At 38.5% G+C, this 17,500-nt stretch overlaps 1 protein-coding gene across 1 annotated transcript in view; it reads right to left on the reverse strand.

Annotated features, from left to right (window-relative positions):
• Positions 1–17,500, reverse strand: part of LOC136852273 (serine protease 1-like) — an 81,653-nt gene that overhangs the window by 61,820 nt on the left and 2,333 nt on the right. The gene's annotated exons all lie outside the window — the stretch shown is intronic.

A 17,500-nucleotide genomic window follows, 5' to 3' on the forward strand; every position in this document is an offset into this window, starting at 1 on the left:
GAGAAAGGTCTTCAGGCCTTCCAAGATTCTCACTCTTTTCGCGATGACAGTCATATGGATTTTTGTTCCAGTTTCTTTTAACAAAGGATTCATCTCTTTTAATGTGTTTAGCTATCCAGGAACGTGAAATGAAAGATGTGCCAGCATCCCTGGCCTCTCTGAAAATTATAGCCCGGATTCGGTCAATCCATCTGATTTCCTCCGAGTCATTAGCCATGGCTGTATCTAACTCTGTCACTCAGTCTGAAAATACAAGAAATGTAAAATGAAAAATAGCTTAATAGAAACTTAAAATATTGTACTTGGAGATAGGCTATAGCAGAAAACTTCATAACTTTCCATTTGTTCTGTGGAGGGTGGGGGGCCTCTAATTTCGAAACACCCGGTATATATATAAATATATACATATATATATATTAGAACATTATCTTTTGTTCTAAAAACTATGCAATTTTTAGTCATGAATATGTCTGCGTGTTCTCTGCTCACGTTGTTGTGCGAGCTGAAAGTACTGCCTGCGTGATGTTTTCTCAGTAAACTTCTTAATGCATTACAAATATTAGATTGTCGTTGCTTAGGTTTTTCAAATCATATGGGAATGAGCTTATTCGTACTGTCATTCATCTACTGTTTCTGTTTTGAGATACTATGTCGAAAATTACTGCATATGCAATGCTTTCATTTTTAATTTTCTGTAAAAGAAAACTATTGTGCCGGCTTTGCCTGTCCGTCCGCACTTTATTCTGTCCGCACTTTTTCTGTCCGTCCTCAGATCTCAAAAACTACTAAGGCTAGAGGGCTGCAAATTGATGTGTTGCTCATCCACACTCCAATCATCAAACATACCACACTGTAGCCCTCTAGCCTAAGTAGTTTTTTTTTGTTATCTTATTTAAGGTTAAAGTTATCCAAAATCGTGCTTCTGGCAACCCTATAGGATAGGCCACCACCGGGCCGGGGTTAAAGTTTCATGGGCCGCGGCTCATACAGCATTATACCGAGACGACCGAAAGATAGATCTGTTTTCGGTGGCCTTGATTATACGCTGTAGCGGCTGTACAGAAAACTCGATTGCCCGAAGAAACTTCGGCGCATTTTTTACTTGTTTTTTTTTCAAACTCCGTCTGAATGGTGCTTTGAAAAAATCAGATTAAATGCTCTTTCTCTCTCTCTTACCTCACATTATGACACATCTATTTTAGCAAACATAAATACGCATACTCATGTATAATATTTGTATGTGTACACAGTATCTATGTATGTATTTACGCATGACCCGCCACGAGGAAACAGAATATTATTGCATAAATATTTAATTGTGGTATTTAATGGACAACAGTCAAAAGCTGAACGCTACCGGACAAGTGTTTTCGGCTGCAGAGAACTTCTGCCTGTGCTCCCGCCACGTTCTACCCGCTCATGATCCTGTGGCCTTGTCGAGTGAGTGATCCGACAACACTCTTTCATCGAGGGCGCCGTACCATGGGCACGGTTGACTCAGTGGGACTCTCGTGGCTTCGAAGGGTCAACCCCAGTGTCAAAGGGTGACTGATCTGTTTGCCCTCTGGTGACGGAACAATAGCGATGCGCGCACGAACAAACTCCGCTCAACGAGGCTCCATTTTGCGACAAAGACTTACCAGCTGACACGCCGAGCCGATGATGCAGTACGCTCTGACTTATGGACAAACGAACTCTTTGGCTAAAGTGTAAAAGCTTCAGTGAGCGCTTTGACACAGAAGGAATAATACTTCTTTTATTGCAGAAGCCGTTGTGGAAGGCGTCCCGATGGCCATTTATAAACAAGGAAGATTGGAGAGGTGTGGGCCGCCGCTGGAAAGAATTAATGTGACAGGGTTCGTTCTTATTCGTGACAGGCAAGGTCGAGAAGTCTGTCTGTTCAGTACGACGAAGCATCAATGGAATAGCATCATTTAAGTGGACATTTCAAAAGTCATTTTGTTTTCCTCAACGGCAGGTTTGAAAGGCAGAGGGAATTATTATTATTATTATTATTATTATTATTATTATTATTATTATTATTATTATTATTATTATTATTATTATTATTATTCTGGTACGAGCATGCACTGGGCATCGTGGTTAATGAAGCCATATATATTATGTATGCAACATATCAACAACCAGCGTCGCGCGCACCGCGGGTCAACTTAAGGATGAGCCCCGACGTCCGCAGTGCGTCATGTTTTCTTTTTTGACGTCGCGTCTCAGTTGACGTGCTGTACATCATCCGCAAGAAGTGGACAGTGCAAGACTTTTCACGCTCGTCTTTCTTTTTGCCACAGTGATAATTTTGGGAAACCTCTCTTCCTATGAACTGCACTGTTTATCATGCCTTCATATTTGACTTCGCAGAAGGCTTCATTTTTATCGTTATGAATATGCATTTGTGCACTGACATGTTGATTGGGATAATTCTGCGCAAGTCGAAAGCTAATAATGATAACTCTTGGGCAATGATAATAATTATAACAGTCACAACAATCAACTTTCGGTTGTTCTTCATACCTTCACTTATCGGGAACTCCGAATGGTTACCTTCCATCTTTTTCGTAACTTCTTTCCAAGTTAGTTGTGTTCTGGCCAGCTAATTGGGCGCTGGAAAGTTTCACTGTAAACTGTCTCCTTTACAAATTTAAACAAGAAAAAAAATGCTCCCAATCTTCTTCGGCACAATCAAGTTTTCTTTACAGCGTATAATGCTATATGAGCCGCGGCCCGTGAAACTTTCAGCCACAGTGGTTGCCTGTCCAATAGCGTTGCCATACGCACGATCATGGCTAACTTTAACCTTGAATAAAGTAAAAACTACTGAGGCTAGAGGGCTGCAAATTGGCATGTTGATCATCCATCCTTCAATCATCAAACATACCAAATTGCAGCCCTCTAACCTCAGTAGTTTTTATTTGATTTTAGGTCAAAGTTAGCCACAATCGTGCGTCTAGCAACGATATAAGACGTGCCAGCACCGGGCTCGTTTTATGGGCCGCGGGTCGTACAGCATTATACCGAGACCAACGAAAGACAGATCAATTATCGGCGGCCTTGATTATACGCTGTACTGAAAACTCGATTGCCCCGAAGAAACTTCGGCACATTTTTTTAAGCTTGTTTTTTATAACGTTCTTTTGACGTCCGCATTCTAAGACGGAAATGACTTGCCAGGCAACTCCTCTTATCCGGCGCTTGTCTGACTGAAAGCCATTTGGCCCCATTTTTCGCTGAGTGCAGCGATTTGCGGGGAGGTGTCCGGTTGGGAGGACGAGTCCCGCTCGTCATTGCAGAGTATGCGATGAGAATTAGCGTTCTTTTCTCTCTTTCATTTCTAATAGCGTGAACACAGGCGCGGCGGGGGGGGAGGGGGGACGCTTGCAAAGTTCTTCCTTTTTCGTTCTGACATTTCGGAATATAAGTGAGCGTTCTCAATGGCGAACTGATGACCGCTGCTCCTTCAGGTGATGCGGAATTGGAAGACGCGGCAGCATCTTAAGACGTTCAAAACTGATTTCATATTTGGTCCCACAATTGGTCGTTGGCTCATTTTTCCTTTCGAATGGGTAAGTGTACTCCTGCTATGTGTCTTCTTTTAGTAAGTGGTCCAGAGGTGCGGTCCCCTTCGCAAAAGTTTAAGCTTCGTAGACCGGTCTTCCGGTGAATTAGTCTTGAAATCTTGATCATGACGGATAGTTCCTCGAAAACCTTCAGTAGCCAACTGAATAATTAAAAAGACCGCCCCGTAGGGTGGTAGTGCCGTCAGTGCACCTCATGCGGTGCACTGTAGGCATTACTTAAGGTTCTTTGCAGCGTGCCTTCCCTAGGCCCCTTGCTACAGCAGCTTTCGTTCCTTTTACTGTACCTCCTTTCATATTCTCTTTCTTTCGTCTTGTACTTTACACCCTCTCCTAACAATTGATTCATAGTGCAACTGCTTTGAGGTTTTCCTCCTGTTGCACCTCTCAAACCTTTTACTGTTAGTTTCCGTTTCAGCGCTGAATGACCTCATAGGTCCCAGTGCTTGCCCTTTGGCCTAAATTCAATATTCAGTTCAATTAGGAAGACCATTATTGTTGTGATTGGTATGGATTAGTGTGCGATTAATATGTAGTTTATTTTTAAAGGGTTTGAAATAACGCTACATTGCATTATATTCAGTGCTTGACAAATAACCTAAAACAAACTGCTTTATGGTTGATCCTGCCTTCTCTAGTTTTCTAATGCTTCTCAAGTTGTGTATGATTTCCAACGGAGAATAATTTTGTGCCTTAAGTGTCATGAAAGCCGTCTAGTTTTTTACTGAAATGCAGCAGAGTTTTAAAATTCTAGGGGAACGTAGTTTTACCCAGAGACGGGAAAGATGATCGCAATAATTTGCAATCTTCCAAAAACCCAAGGCAATTATATCATCTTGCCTTCTTCAAAGAAACAGTTATTCGTAAATGCAATAAGTTGAATGGGAATGACATCATTTTGTGGAAGATACGCTCTGGTTAAAACGATGTCGTTGCTCGGAACATTCCTCGAGATAATTACGCTGTGTAATGTCTTGACACGAAACGGAATCCTTACTGCAGCAATTAAAGTGTAAGGGATGCTTAATTAGCATATAACGGTAGAGGATGCCTCTCTTTTCACGCCGTAACAGAGGGACAGCTCCATACCGAGTACCTCTCCTGTATAAACAATATATATATATATATATATATATATATATATATATATATATATGTATGTATGTATAACTGAATCACGAAAATATGGAACGTGATGAATATATAAATAAAGGCAATACCACGAAGGAAAGTGAAACGTCGGGGTGGTGCTACGCCTTTCGACTTACTGTCCTTTGCTTAACTCACGCACACACACACACATATATATATGTATGTGTGTATATATATATATATATATATATATATATATATATATATATATTATTAGTATAAATATATATTTATCTATCTATTTTATTTATATATATATATATATATATATATATATATATATATATATATATATATATATATATATATATATATATATATATATATATATATCACACATTACCACAGGTGAAAAATAAGAAACAGGGTGTAGGTCCTGACCGGTTTCGACTTTATTTCCAAGCCATTGACGAAGGACTGATACAGAGTATGAGAAGTCACAAATATATATAGTACAGGAACAGAACTGACGAACACACACACACACACACATATATATATATATATATATATATATATATATATATATAAAATGTGTGTATATATGTGTGTATGCAGATTCCACAACTGCACTAGGCTAACTATTCCACGTTTCAGTTGTAGCCGTGATAAAACTCATCGTAAACTGAGCAGTATTAAAGCTGATGCTAGAAAACGACACAATATGCTGCATCAACTGCCTAGTGTTGAGAAAAAAATAAAAATAGCTGTCAGGCAAAGAAGATTGCACACAAGGTCCTCTGAATATACTCTGAGTATATTTAAAGGATCTTGAGTGCAGAGAATGATTGTCATTGTAGTACATTTTATGGAAGGAATGTGGAATATGGAGTTTAGGCGTAAGACCAAGCACTGGGTCCTATAAGGTCATTCAGCGCTGGGAAGGAAAATGAGAGTAGGTAGGTTTGAAAGGTGTAACAGGAGGAAAACCTCGCAGTTGCACTTTGAGATAATTGTTAGGAGAGGGTGGATAGCAAGATGGAAGAAAGATATGATTGGAGGTGCAGTAAAAGGAACGAATGGGGTTGCAGCTAGGGGCCGAAGGGACGCTGCAAAGAGCATTCAGTAATGCCTACAGTGCACCTTGTGAGGTGCACTGACGGCACTAACCCCCCTACGAAGAGTACATTTTATGTAAAAAACATAATGAACTCGTTTTATTCCAACATTAAGAGCTGGCAAAAGGAACTTCACCGATGACAACTTTATCCACCATATACTCTTTTTCTCTCCTGTACCTTAACAGCTTATTCTGTACCTTAACAGAATAAGCTGTCCTTTTTACCGCCGCCCAGATAACTGTAAGATTTTTTTCTCTCTCTCACTGAAATGTGCGAGATTCGAATAGTGTTCTGGAGAGAAACATTACATGGTCTTTCTTTACTAAAGAAAGCTTTTGTAAGGATAGAAATTTCCGCCACGGCGTCTATATCAACTCGATTCATGCATTTCAAAAGACATGTTTCCCCTGTGGTATATATATATATATATATATATATATATATATATATATATATATATATATATATATATATATATATACACAACTACATATATTATATAAGTTATATATTTTTAAAATTTTGAATTTCAAGGTTCATATAGCCTTGTGCCTGCATGTTAAGGGCTCTGTCTACTAGTATTCTATCAATTATAAATGAAAGAATACTAGGAGAGAGAGCCTCAATATGCAGGCACAAGGTTATATGAACCTTGAAATTCAAAAATAGCTGGGAACCTTTACCACTGTTACTCTTTGTTGCTAGTATCCCGTGTATAATTTTTGATGTCCCTGGAAATGGAGCACTGAGTTTTTCTCTTTTAAATGAAATATCGTTGACGAGTGAGTGAAAAAAATAACACGCTCAATGGGCGACTAGCCAGAGAATGACTTTCAGGAGACAGGAAAAGGGCGAAGTGAAAGAGATGGGGCCGGGGATGGGGAGGGTAGAAAAAAACTTTGCTGATGCTGTGGAGCTGAATAAGAACTCGCTTTGTACTAAGAGGCAGTTGAGTTGAATTCTCTGCTGAAAGTGCAGTGCCTTTCTGAAGCCATAAGTAAAATCATAGGCTGCGAAATTAACTGGTTCCTTACCACTTGCATGCAAATTAAGAATGCTGGGAAATAGTGGGTAGAGGAATGAAGAGTGCAGACAGGTTAAAGAACCATTTATATCGAATTTTATTGGAGGCCATTGTAAAGCTCTTCCTATCAAACACTTTTTCATCTGCCCTTCCGAATCATCCACTCCTCACTCACCTACCCTTCTCTCTCCTCATCAAATGGCCGGTCCAATTCAAAACAAGCCGATTTATTCTGTCACCTAAGTTCATTTTTTATCATTCCGTGTATCCCCATATTTTTCACCTTTTCATTTCTCTTTACACTTATACTTTGCAAACTGTTTATCTCAACAGCTTTGTTCTTTCATTATCTTTCAACATCCATGCTTCGTTTCCGTAAAGGAGAGCTGGCACAACAATCTCCACCAACTCCCCAGTTCGGCTTCTATACCTATATGAGCCCTTCTCCTCCTCCTCCTCCTCCTCCTCCTCCTCCTCCTCCTCCTCCTCCTCCGTTCATTGTTTCATCTTCCCGGTTTCCAGTTACCATCTTGTCCTTACTCCTGCACACACTTGCATGCTGCTATTGCTCTTGCAAGCGCTTTCAGACTTTTTTTCAATAGTTCATGCAGTTTCTGTTCACTATCCAAAACAGATCTTTATCATCTGCAAACGTCACCCATTCCACGCTCCCTTTACAACTCATTTTCTTTATCCCACAACTTTGCTCCTTCATCTTGTGTCTTTTCTCTGACTTTCCACATCACGCCATTGGTGTGGATATTGAACGACTGGTGCTAGGAAAGTTCTCTCAGAAAACTCGGCATCTGAAAACTCGGTCTCAGAAAACTCTGTCTCAGAAAACTCGGTATCTGAAAACTCGGTCTCAGAAATTTGGTATCTGAAAATTCGGTCTCAGAAAACTCGGTATCTGAAAATTCGGTCTCAGAAAACTTGGTATCTGAAAACTCGGTATCAGAAATTTGGTATATGAAAACTCGGGCTCAGAAATTTGGTATCTGAAAATTCGGTATCAGAAAACTCGGTATCTGAAAACAGCTCAGTCTCAGAAAACTTGGTATCTGAAAACTCGTTCTCAGAAAACTTGGTATCTGACAACTCGGTCTCAGAAAACTTGGTATCTGAAAACTTGGTCTCAGAAAACTCGGTATCTGAAAACTTGGTCTCAGAAAACTTGGTACCTGAAAACTCTGTCTCAGGAAACTCAGTATCTGAAAACTTGATATCAGGAAACTCGGTATCTGAGAACTCAGTCTCAGAAAACTTGGTATCTGAGAACGCGGTCGCAGAAAACTCGGTCTCAGAAAACTCAGTATCTGAAAACTTGGTCTCAGAAAACTTGATATCTGAAAACACGGTCTCAAAAACTTGGTATCTGAAAACTGGGTCTCAAAAAACTTGGTATCTGAAAACTTGTCCTCAGAAAACCTCGGTATGTGAAAACTTGGTCTCAGAAAACTTGGTATCTGAAAACTCGGTCTCAGAAAACTTGATATCTGAAAACCTGGTATAAAAAAACTTGCTATCTGAAAACGTGGTCTCAGAAAACCTCGGTATCTGGAAACTCGGTCTCAGAAAACTTGGCATCTGAAAACTCGGTCTCAGAAAACTCGATATCTGAAAACTCGGTCTCAGAAAACTTGGTATCTGAAAACTCGGTCTCAGAAAACTTGGTATCTGAAAACTCAGTCACAGAAAACTTGGTATCTGAAAACTTTGTTACAAAAACTTGGTATCTGAAAACTCAGTCTCAGAAAACTTGGTATCTGAAAACTCGGTCTCAGAAAACTCGATATATGAAAACTCCGTCTAAGGAAACTTGGGTATCTGAAGACTCGGTATCTGAAAACCCAGTATCAGAAAACTTAGAATCTGAAAACTCGGTCTCAGAAAACTTGGTATCTGAAACCTCAGTTACAAAAACTTCGTATCTAAAAACTCAGTCTCAGAAAACTATGAATCTGAAAACTCGGTCACAAAAACTTGGTATCTGAAAACTCGGTCTCAGAAAACTTGGAATCTGAAAACTCGGTCTCAGAAAACTCGATATATGAAAACTCCGTCTCAGGAAACTCGGTATCTGAAAACTCGGTACTGAAAACCTGGTCTCAGAAATACTTGGAATCTGAAAACTCGGTATCTGAAAACTCAGTTACAAAAAACTTGGTCTCTGAAAACTAGGTCTCAGAAAACATGGTATCTGAAAATTCGGTCTCAGAAAACTTGGTATCTGAAAACTCGGTCTCAGAAAACTCGGCATCTGAAAACTCGGTCTCAGAAAACTTGGTATCTGAAAATTCGGTCTCAGAAAACTCGTTATCTGAAAACTCAGTCTCAGAAAACTCGATATCTGAAAACTCGGTCTCAGAAAACTCGGTATCTGAAAACTTGGTCTCAGAAAACTCAGTATCTGGAAACTCGGTCTCAGAAAACTTTGCATCTGAAAACTCGGTACCTGAAAACTCGGTCTCAGAAAACTCGGTATCTGAAAACTCGGTCTCAGAAAACTCGGTATCTGAAAACTCGGTCTCGGAAAACTCGGTATCTGGGAACTCGACCTCAGAAAACTTTGCATCTGAAAACTCGATCTCAAAAAACTCGGTATCTGAAAACTCGGTCTCAGAAAACTCGGTATCTGGAAACTCGGTCTCAGAAAACTTGGTATCTGAAAATTCGGTCTCAAAATCTACATTGAAGATGAAGGTCAAACTTATTAACCAGTCTAAAAAATAACGTAAATTCCTCTAACACTGCTCTCAAAGCACAAAGGACGGCTGCAAATTGGTATGTTGATCATCAACCCTTCAATCATCAAACAGACCAAACTACAGCCCTCTAGCCTCAGTAGTTTTTATTTTACCTAAGGTTAAAGTTAGCCATGATCGTGCGCCTGGCAACGCTACACGGCAGGCCACCACCGGGCCGTGGCTGATGGTTTCATGGGCTGCGGCTCATACAGCATTATACAGAAAACTCGAATGCGCCGAAGAAACTCCTGCGCATTTTTTACTTGTTTCCTGTTGCTTTCGACGTCTCACATAACCATGTCATAACGACGCCCTGATCCAGTCAAGCTCTTCCGAACTCTATTGTCACCCTACCATTAATGATGTCATTTGTCTTAAGTTCTCAGTTGGAGTCCTACCATAAAACTTCTCTGGTATACTAAGCGACTCTTCGCAGTAGTCTCTATTACCCTTGCCTTAATACAGTGGAATAATTGTTCCCTAAATTGAATTGAATTGAATATAGAATTTAGGCCAAAGGCCAAGCACTGGAATACTGACAGTAAAAGGTGTCAAAGGTGTAACAGTAGGACAACCTCGCAGTTGCACTAGGAATCAATTGTTAGGAGAGGGTGGAAAGTAAGATGGAAGAAAGAGAATATGAAAGGAGGTAAAGTAAAAGGAACGAAAGGGGCTGCAGCTAGGGGCCGAAGGGACGCTGCAAAGGACCTGAAGTAATGCCTACAGTGCACCGCATGACGGGCACTGACGGCCCTACCCCCCCTACGGAGAAAAATTGTTACTCCCGATCATTCTTTGGCAAAATTTCCCTCATTCAGACACAGACCCTGCTCAGGCGCTCAATCTCCACCAGTCAGCATCATCCCTTTTGTAACACGCCAGCTCGTGGTGTCCTGCCCTTTAACTTACTTATCGCCCTCACTAGCAGATCCAGGAAAATTTCACGAGGGTGGGGGGGGCACCAATTTTCATATTATACACACACACACACACACACACACACACACACACACACACACACACATATATATATATATATATATATATATATATATATATATATATATATATATAATTTCTATGAAATAGATATATTATTTTTTCACATTTTTATATTTCTCATTTATATTATTATTATCTAAATCTTCAATATTATTATTTTGACATTATAGTTCATGGGAAAGGGTATGAGCCCAGGTGGCCCCCCCCACCCCCCTGGGATCCGCAAGTGATCGTCCTCCTCACTTCATTACGTATTCAGCACTCATCACCACAAGCAGCCTCGGAAGTCCTCTAAACTTTTCCTCTTTTGCACCATACAACTCTTTCTCTCCCTTATCTTCAACGTATCGTCCCAGAACTATATTCGTTTCACACGGCATCTCTTCATTATTCCATTCTGAGATATATTTGCTCATTATAACCTTTCCGTTTGCACTTGCATTCTTGTAGAGTTGTTCTATTTTTTTTCTCTCTCCTACTTTGTCTTTTATATATATATATATATATATATATATATATATATATATATATATATATATATATATATATATATATGTATGTATGTATGTATATATGTATATGAATGTCTTTTACTGTAATACCACAGCGTAATATGAATATAAGAAGGCCCATATTTGAACGTTGCAACCATATATTTCGAGCACTTCCTTCTGTGCCACTGTTCACTGTTTCTTATATTCATATGTATATGTATATATATATATATATATATATATATATATATATATATATAAATATATATATATATATATACACACATTTTCAGGGGGTTCGTGAAATCCCTGGTTTCACAATCTTACTGCAACATACACACACATACACACACTATATATGTATATGTATATGCATGTGTGAATATGTGTGTGCGTGCGCTTGTGTTTATGAGAATAGAAGAATTACTTCTTTTAATAAACCTTCTCATCTATTCGCCCTAATTGCTCTTGAAATCGATACAGGGAAGATTAAAGAAAAAATACAGGAAATGTTGAAAAAAAATACAGGGAAGATTAAAAAATACAAAGAAGGTTGAAGAAAAATACAGGGAAGATACACAAAATACAGGGAAGATTAAAAAAAATACAGGGAAGATTTAAAAAATACAGGGAAGATTGAAGGAAAAATACAAGGAAGATAACAAAAAATACAGGGAAGATTGAAGATTTAAAAAATACAGGGAAGAAAAAAATGCAGAGAAGATTGAAAAAATACAGGAAATATTGAAAAAAATACAGGAAAGATTGAAAAATATACAGGAAATATAAAAAAAAATACAGGGAAGATTGAGGAAAAAATACAGGGAAGATTGAAGAAAAAATACAGGGAAGATAAAAAAAAATACAAGGAAGATAAAAAAAAATACAGGGAAGATTGAAAGAAATACAGGAAATATTAAATAAAATACAAGGAAGATCGCAGAAAAAATACAGGGAAGATAAAAAAAATACAGGGAAGATAAAAAAATACAGGAAAGATAAAAAAAATACAGGGACGATAAAAAAAATACAGGGAGGATAAAAATATACAGGTAAGTTTGAAAGAAACACAGGAAATATTTAAAAAATACAAGGAAGATTGAAGAAACAATACAGGGAAGATTGAAGAAAATACAGGAAATATTAAAAAAATACAAGGAAGATTGAAGAAAAATACAGGGAAGATTAAAAAAAATACAGAGAAGGTTGAAGAAAATACAGGAAATATAAAAAAATACAGGGAAGATTGAAGAAAAAATACAGGGAAGATTGAAGAAAAAATACAGGGAAGATTAAAAAAAATACAGGGAAGATTGAAAATAATACAGAAAATATTAAGAAAAAATATAGGGAAGATTGAAGAAAAAATACAGGGAAGATTGAAGAAAAATACAGGGAAGATTAAAAAAATACAGGAAGATTGAAAATAATACAGAAAATATTAAGAAAAATACAGGAAGATTGAAGAAAAAATACAGGGAAGATTGAAAAAAAATACAGAAAATATTAAAAAAAATACAGGGAAGATTGAAGAAAAAATACACGGAAGATTGAAAAAATACAGAGAAGATAAAAAAAGAACCGGGAAATATTGAAAAAAATTACAGAAAAGATTGAAAAAAAAAAAAAATCCAATCATACGCGCAGCACCGCTTCTTTACAGCCTCTCAACTACAGCATCTCGATCTCACCGCATCGCATATAGCATCTCGTGATTGACGTCCCCACACACTCTTGTGGCTCTTCAGACCTACTTTAAATGTAGTATTTGTGCGCACCGTAAAGGCACAAGGCCGAGTGTTACCTACGGGGGGAAAAGCCATATAACATTTCTGCCAGTTGCGGTGGAAGCCGTTGCTCAAGTGTCACACTCCAGTTCGTTTGCCTTAACTCTTACCTTACCTCTCTCCGTCACATATCTTTTTTATTTTAGTATGACCATCATCAAACAGACATAAGGTTTGCGTCTTTTTATGGTTCGAGTGTTTTCTCTTGTCTCTCGCCCCCGGCAACCCACACCCATCCCCACCCCTCTCTCTCTCTCTCTCTCTCTCTCTCTCTCTCTCTCTCTCTCTCTCTCTCTCTCTCGTCGCGTAAAGGTTAGTTGTGCATCTCTTTTACGTACGTATCATCGGTCTTTCTCGGTCTTTCTATCAGTGTAGCTCTACAGTTGTTACGTAATACTTCTCTCTTTCATGACAACCGGATTCCCCGGATGTAGCTGGGACTAAGAGGAGGCAAAGGCTTTGTCTCTTCTGTTCTGTCGGGAAAGGAAGCAAAAAATATGATCTCAAACAAGAGATGAATATTACAAATGGACGTCTATGGCACCGATGAACAGCCCACCAGCATTTTAGCATATTTTGTTATTTGAAGTGGGCGATCTCTTCAAAAGGAGTTTTGAAGTAACCTTAGCAACCAAACTATCGACAGATGAAAGCGACTGAGTTGCATTTACACAGAACTGAGTAAAAAATGCGCCGAAGTTTCTTCGGCTCAATCGAGTTTTCTATAATACTGTATGAAACTTTCAGTCACGGCCTGGTGGCGGCCTGTGTTGTTGGTACCTATAGCGATACTGACGTACGATTATGGCTAACTTTAATTTTAAATAGAATAAAAACTACTGAGGATAGAGGGCTATAATTTGGTATGTTTGAAGATTGAAGGGTTGATGATCAACATACCAATTTGCAGCCCTCTAGCCTCAGTAGTTTTTAAGATATGAGGGCGGACAGAAAAGTGCGGACGGACACACAAAGCCGGCACAATAGTTTTCTTTTACAAAAAACTGAAAATTGGTTGAAATATTTAAGAGGGAAATAGGCATCAATTCAGACTAACGGGATCCTTACGCAGATATGCCCTCGAAGGCTCCTCCGCGTGGATCTTATACATTCTTGAGTGACGAGGCCATTCGGAGCCGTGATTAACAAGTAAGAAATACGCCGAGGTTTCTTCGGCGTAATCGAGGTTTCTGTACAGCCGCTACAGCGTATAATCAAGCCCACCGAAAACAGATCTATCTTTGGTGGTCTCGGTATAATGCTGTATGAGCCGCTGCCCATGAAATTTTAACCACGCCCCGGTGGTGGCCTATCCTTTATAGTTGCCAGAAGCACGATTATGGCTAACTTTAACCTTAAAAAAAAAAAAAAAAAAAAAAAAAACGGTGAGGCTAGAGGCTGCAATTTGCTTTGTCGTCCATCAGCTAAGCACCTTTTGGTATGTTGAATGATCAGCATACCAGTTCGGAGCCCTCTAGCCTCAGTAGTTTTTAAGATCTGAGGGTGGACAGAAAAAGTGCGGACAGAAATAAGTGCGGACGGGCAGACAAAGCCGGCACAATAGTTTTCTTCTACAGAAAACTAAAAATTAAGATAAGACAACGACCGGTGTGTGTGGGGCCTCTCTGCTCCAGCGTTCAACTTCCTATCCCTGGGCTGTATTCATTCCCCATTTCCCAGGATTCTCCCTGCTTATCTCTTGTTCCTTGTACTCCCTTTTCCTTCGCGTTCGCGGAGGTTTTAGAGCAGGGAAAGAGCTGGTTTTATTAGAAAAACGCTCAGTGGGCCTGTACTTATGAACACATTTTGAAAACTCTCGCTCAGCTCCACATTCCGGAGAACTCTTACTTCATTGAATTAAAATGAATATAGAATTTAGGCCAGAGGCCAGGCACTGGGACCTATGAGGTCATCTAGCCCTGAAAGAGAAATTGACAGCAAAATGTTTGAAAGGTGTAACAGGAGGAAAACCTCGCAGTTGCGCTGTGAATCAATTGTTGGGAGATGCTGGAAAGTAAGATATAAGAAAGAAAATATGAAAGGAGATACAGTAAAAGGAACGAAAGGGGTCGCAGCGAGGGGCCTAAGGAAGGCACGTTGCAAAGACCTTAAGTAATGCCTGCAGTGCACTGCATGAGGTGCACTGACGGCACTAACCCCCTGCGGGGAAATCTTACTTCATGGTCACCAAAATGACTGCAAAAAAAAAAAAAAAAAAAATGATAAGATGCCTCGACAAAATGCGTTAATAAAACCATATGGAATATTTGCGTCAGTTTCAACTTCGAGTTATGTAGTGAATTTTATGGAGATGTGAAATTGATCGAATTTTACTGAATTTCCAGTCTAAAATTCCCAACGCATTATTATACTGACTCTCGATCATGAACTTTGTAATGAGAGTAAAGAAACTTGTTGGACTTTCATGGAAAGAATGATGGATGACAAGCCTTGCAACACATACTATATCAACTGTAAAATGTCGGATGCGATATCTGTAATCATAAAGGATTCGGCCCCGTCCTTGATAGCGTCTCTCTCATCAAAACGACCAGTAGATACTATACATACAACTATATTCATATATATATATATATATATATATATATATATATATATATATATATATATATATATATATACTGCATATATGTGATTATAAAATTTTGGGTACTTACATTCTAACTATTTTATATCCACAGATATTAGGCCACAAATATCTGTTAATATCCAGTTCAGTACAGCTTGCGAATGACTTACACTCAAGGGGAATTACTTACTGGTAAATATTCTTGCTTTGGCACTGGCCACACCATGGTTCGAATGCTGGCTGCTGTAGAGGCACTTATCAACTATAATTATCTTTGAGTGTAACTTATTCCCAAGAGTAACCGATGTTAAACGATATTTGCGGTTTAATATCTATCTGTTTATCTACACGCACACACACACACACACACACACACACACACACACATATATATATATATATATATATATATATATATATATATATATATATATATATATATACTGTACTTACGCTTGCATGAATTAAGCAGAGGTAATGCTTAAAATATTTACTTGTATCCGGTTTACTTGTGCCTGATTAACTAAATACTGCAGCGATTTATTTTTGCTTATTTTCTGGATGTCTGCGCTAGTTTTACTGGCCCTTCTTACCTATCTTGCTAAAATGAATCGCTTTTGGCAAAAGCAGAAATCGCTGCTATTTGTTTTTTTTTATTATCTGAAGTTTTAATGTGATATAAAGTAACAAATTGTACATTAATTATTGTAAATTATACCACATGCTACTCCGTAGCAATTGTGTTCCTTGACAGAAACCAGATAAAAAGTATATCTTTTATGGCAGTAACTCAAATTTATTTTCTTAGTGTCCAGTATATATAAAAGTTGGATGCTTTGTAATGTTTAAACAAATTTTTCAGTGCAATCATTTAATGAGTAATTCCCACTTAATATGTTATAATTCCCGTATATAGTTATCTGTAAGCATTTATATTTTGTAATACTACCTGAGTACCATATCAGCCCTGATGAATGACGTTTGTCTAGTAATCAATAGTGTGGAAAAGGTGTATATAGCACCACAACCAACGCCATTCATTCAGGAGGGCTTTCCCCTATACGCTTACCGCGTCCGGCTTGCCTGTTGTGCTGTACTTTGTATTTTTTGCACAATAAATTGTTTCTGTCAGTATTTTTGCACAATAAATTGTTTCTGTCAGTATTTTTTGCACAATAAACTGTTTCTGTAAGTATATTTTGCACAATAAATTGTTTCTTCTTCTTTGTGTATCAGCTTCATAATCGATGTACTGGAAAAGGAGAAAATATCTTTCACTGAACAACGAAAACAATTCCACTTTCAAGAAACATCTCCTTGTTAAGACGAGCTCATCCAACGTCTTTAATGCGCGTCTTTCTTTCTCGTTAAGACAAGGTAAAGACAAGACCCGATAGCAGGCTCAGTCTTTCTCTGTGGCTTTCATTTAGAATGCAGTTTTGTGAACTGCTGTAGTCAGTATCTACAGGGTGACCATAGTTGCTTAAACCCTAATACTGATGTACAAAATGCAGTACACAGAAAGACTTGAACAGATAAAGTTTCGTTATGTCACGTTGCTCAGAATTGGTTTCACGAAATGGCATGACGCTAACGTTTTGCTTGTAATTAGAATGACGTGGGAATGATAGCAATTAAGAGTATTCCGATACGACGAGTAGTCAAAGTACTTTACTTTCAACTTCAGTATATCTTAGTTTAACCAGACCACTGAGCTGATTAACAGCTCTCCTAGGGCTGGCCCGAAGGATTAGATTCATTTTTACGTGGCTAAGAACCAGCTGGTTACCTAGCAACGGGACCTACAGCTTACTGTGGAATCCGAACCACATTATGACGAGAAATGAATTTCTATCACCAGAAATAAATTCCTCTAATTCTTCATTGGAGGCTCGGAGAGTCGAATTTATTTCTGGTGATAGAAATTCATTTCTCGCTATAATGTTGTTCGGATTCCACAATAAGCTGTAGGTCCCGTTGCTAAGTAACCAATTGGTTCTTAGCAAAGTAAAACAAGTCTAATCCTTCGGGCCAGCCGTAGGAGATCTGTTAA

The sequence above is a fragment of the Macrobrachium rosenbergii genome, chromosome 25, assembly GCF_040412425.1.
Source record: "Macrobrachium rosenbergii isolate ZJJX-2024 chromosome 25, ASM4041242v1, whole genome shotgun sequence".
NCBI lineage: Eukaryota > Metazoa > Arthropoda > Malacostraca > Decapoda > Palaemonidae > Macrobrachium > Macrobrachium rosenbergii.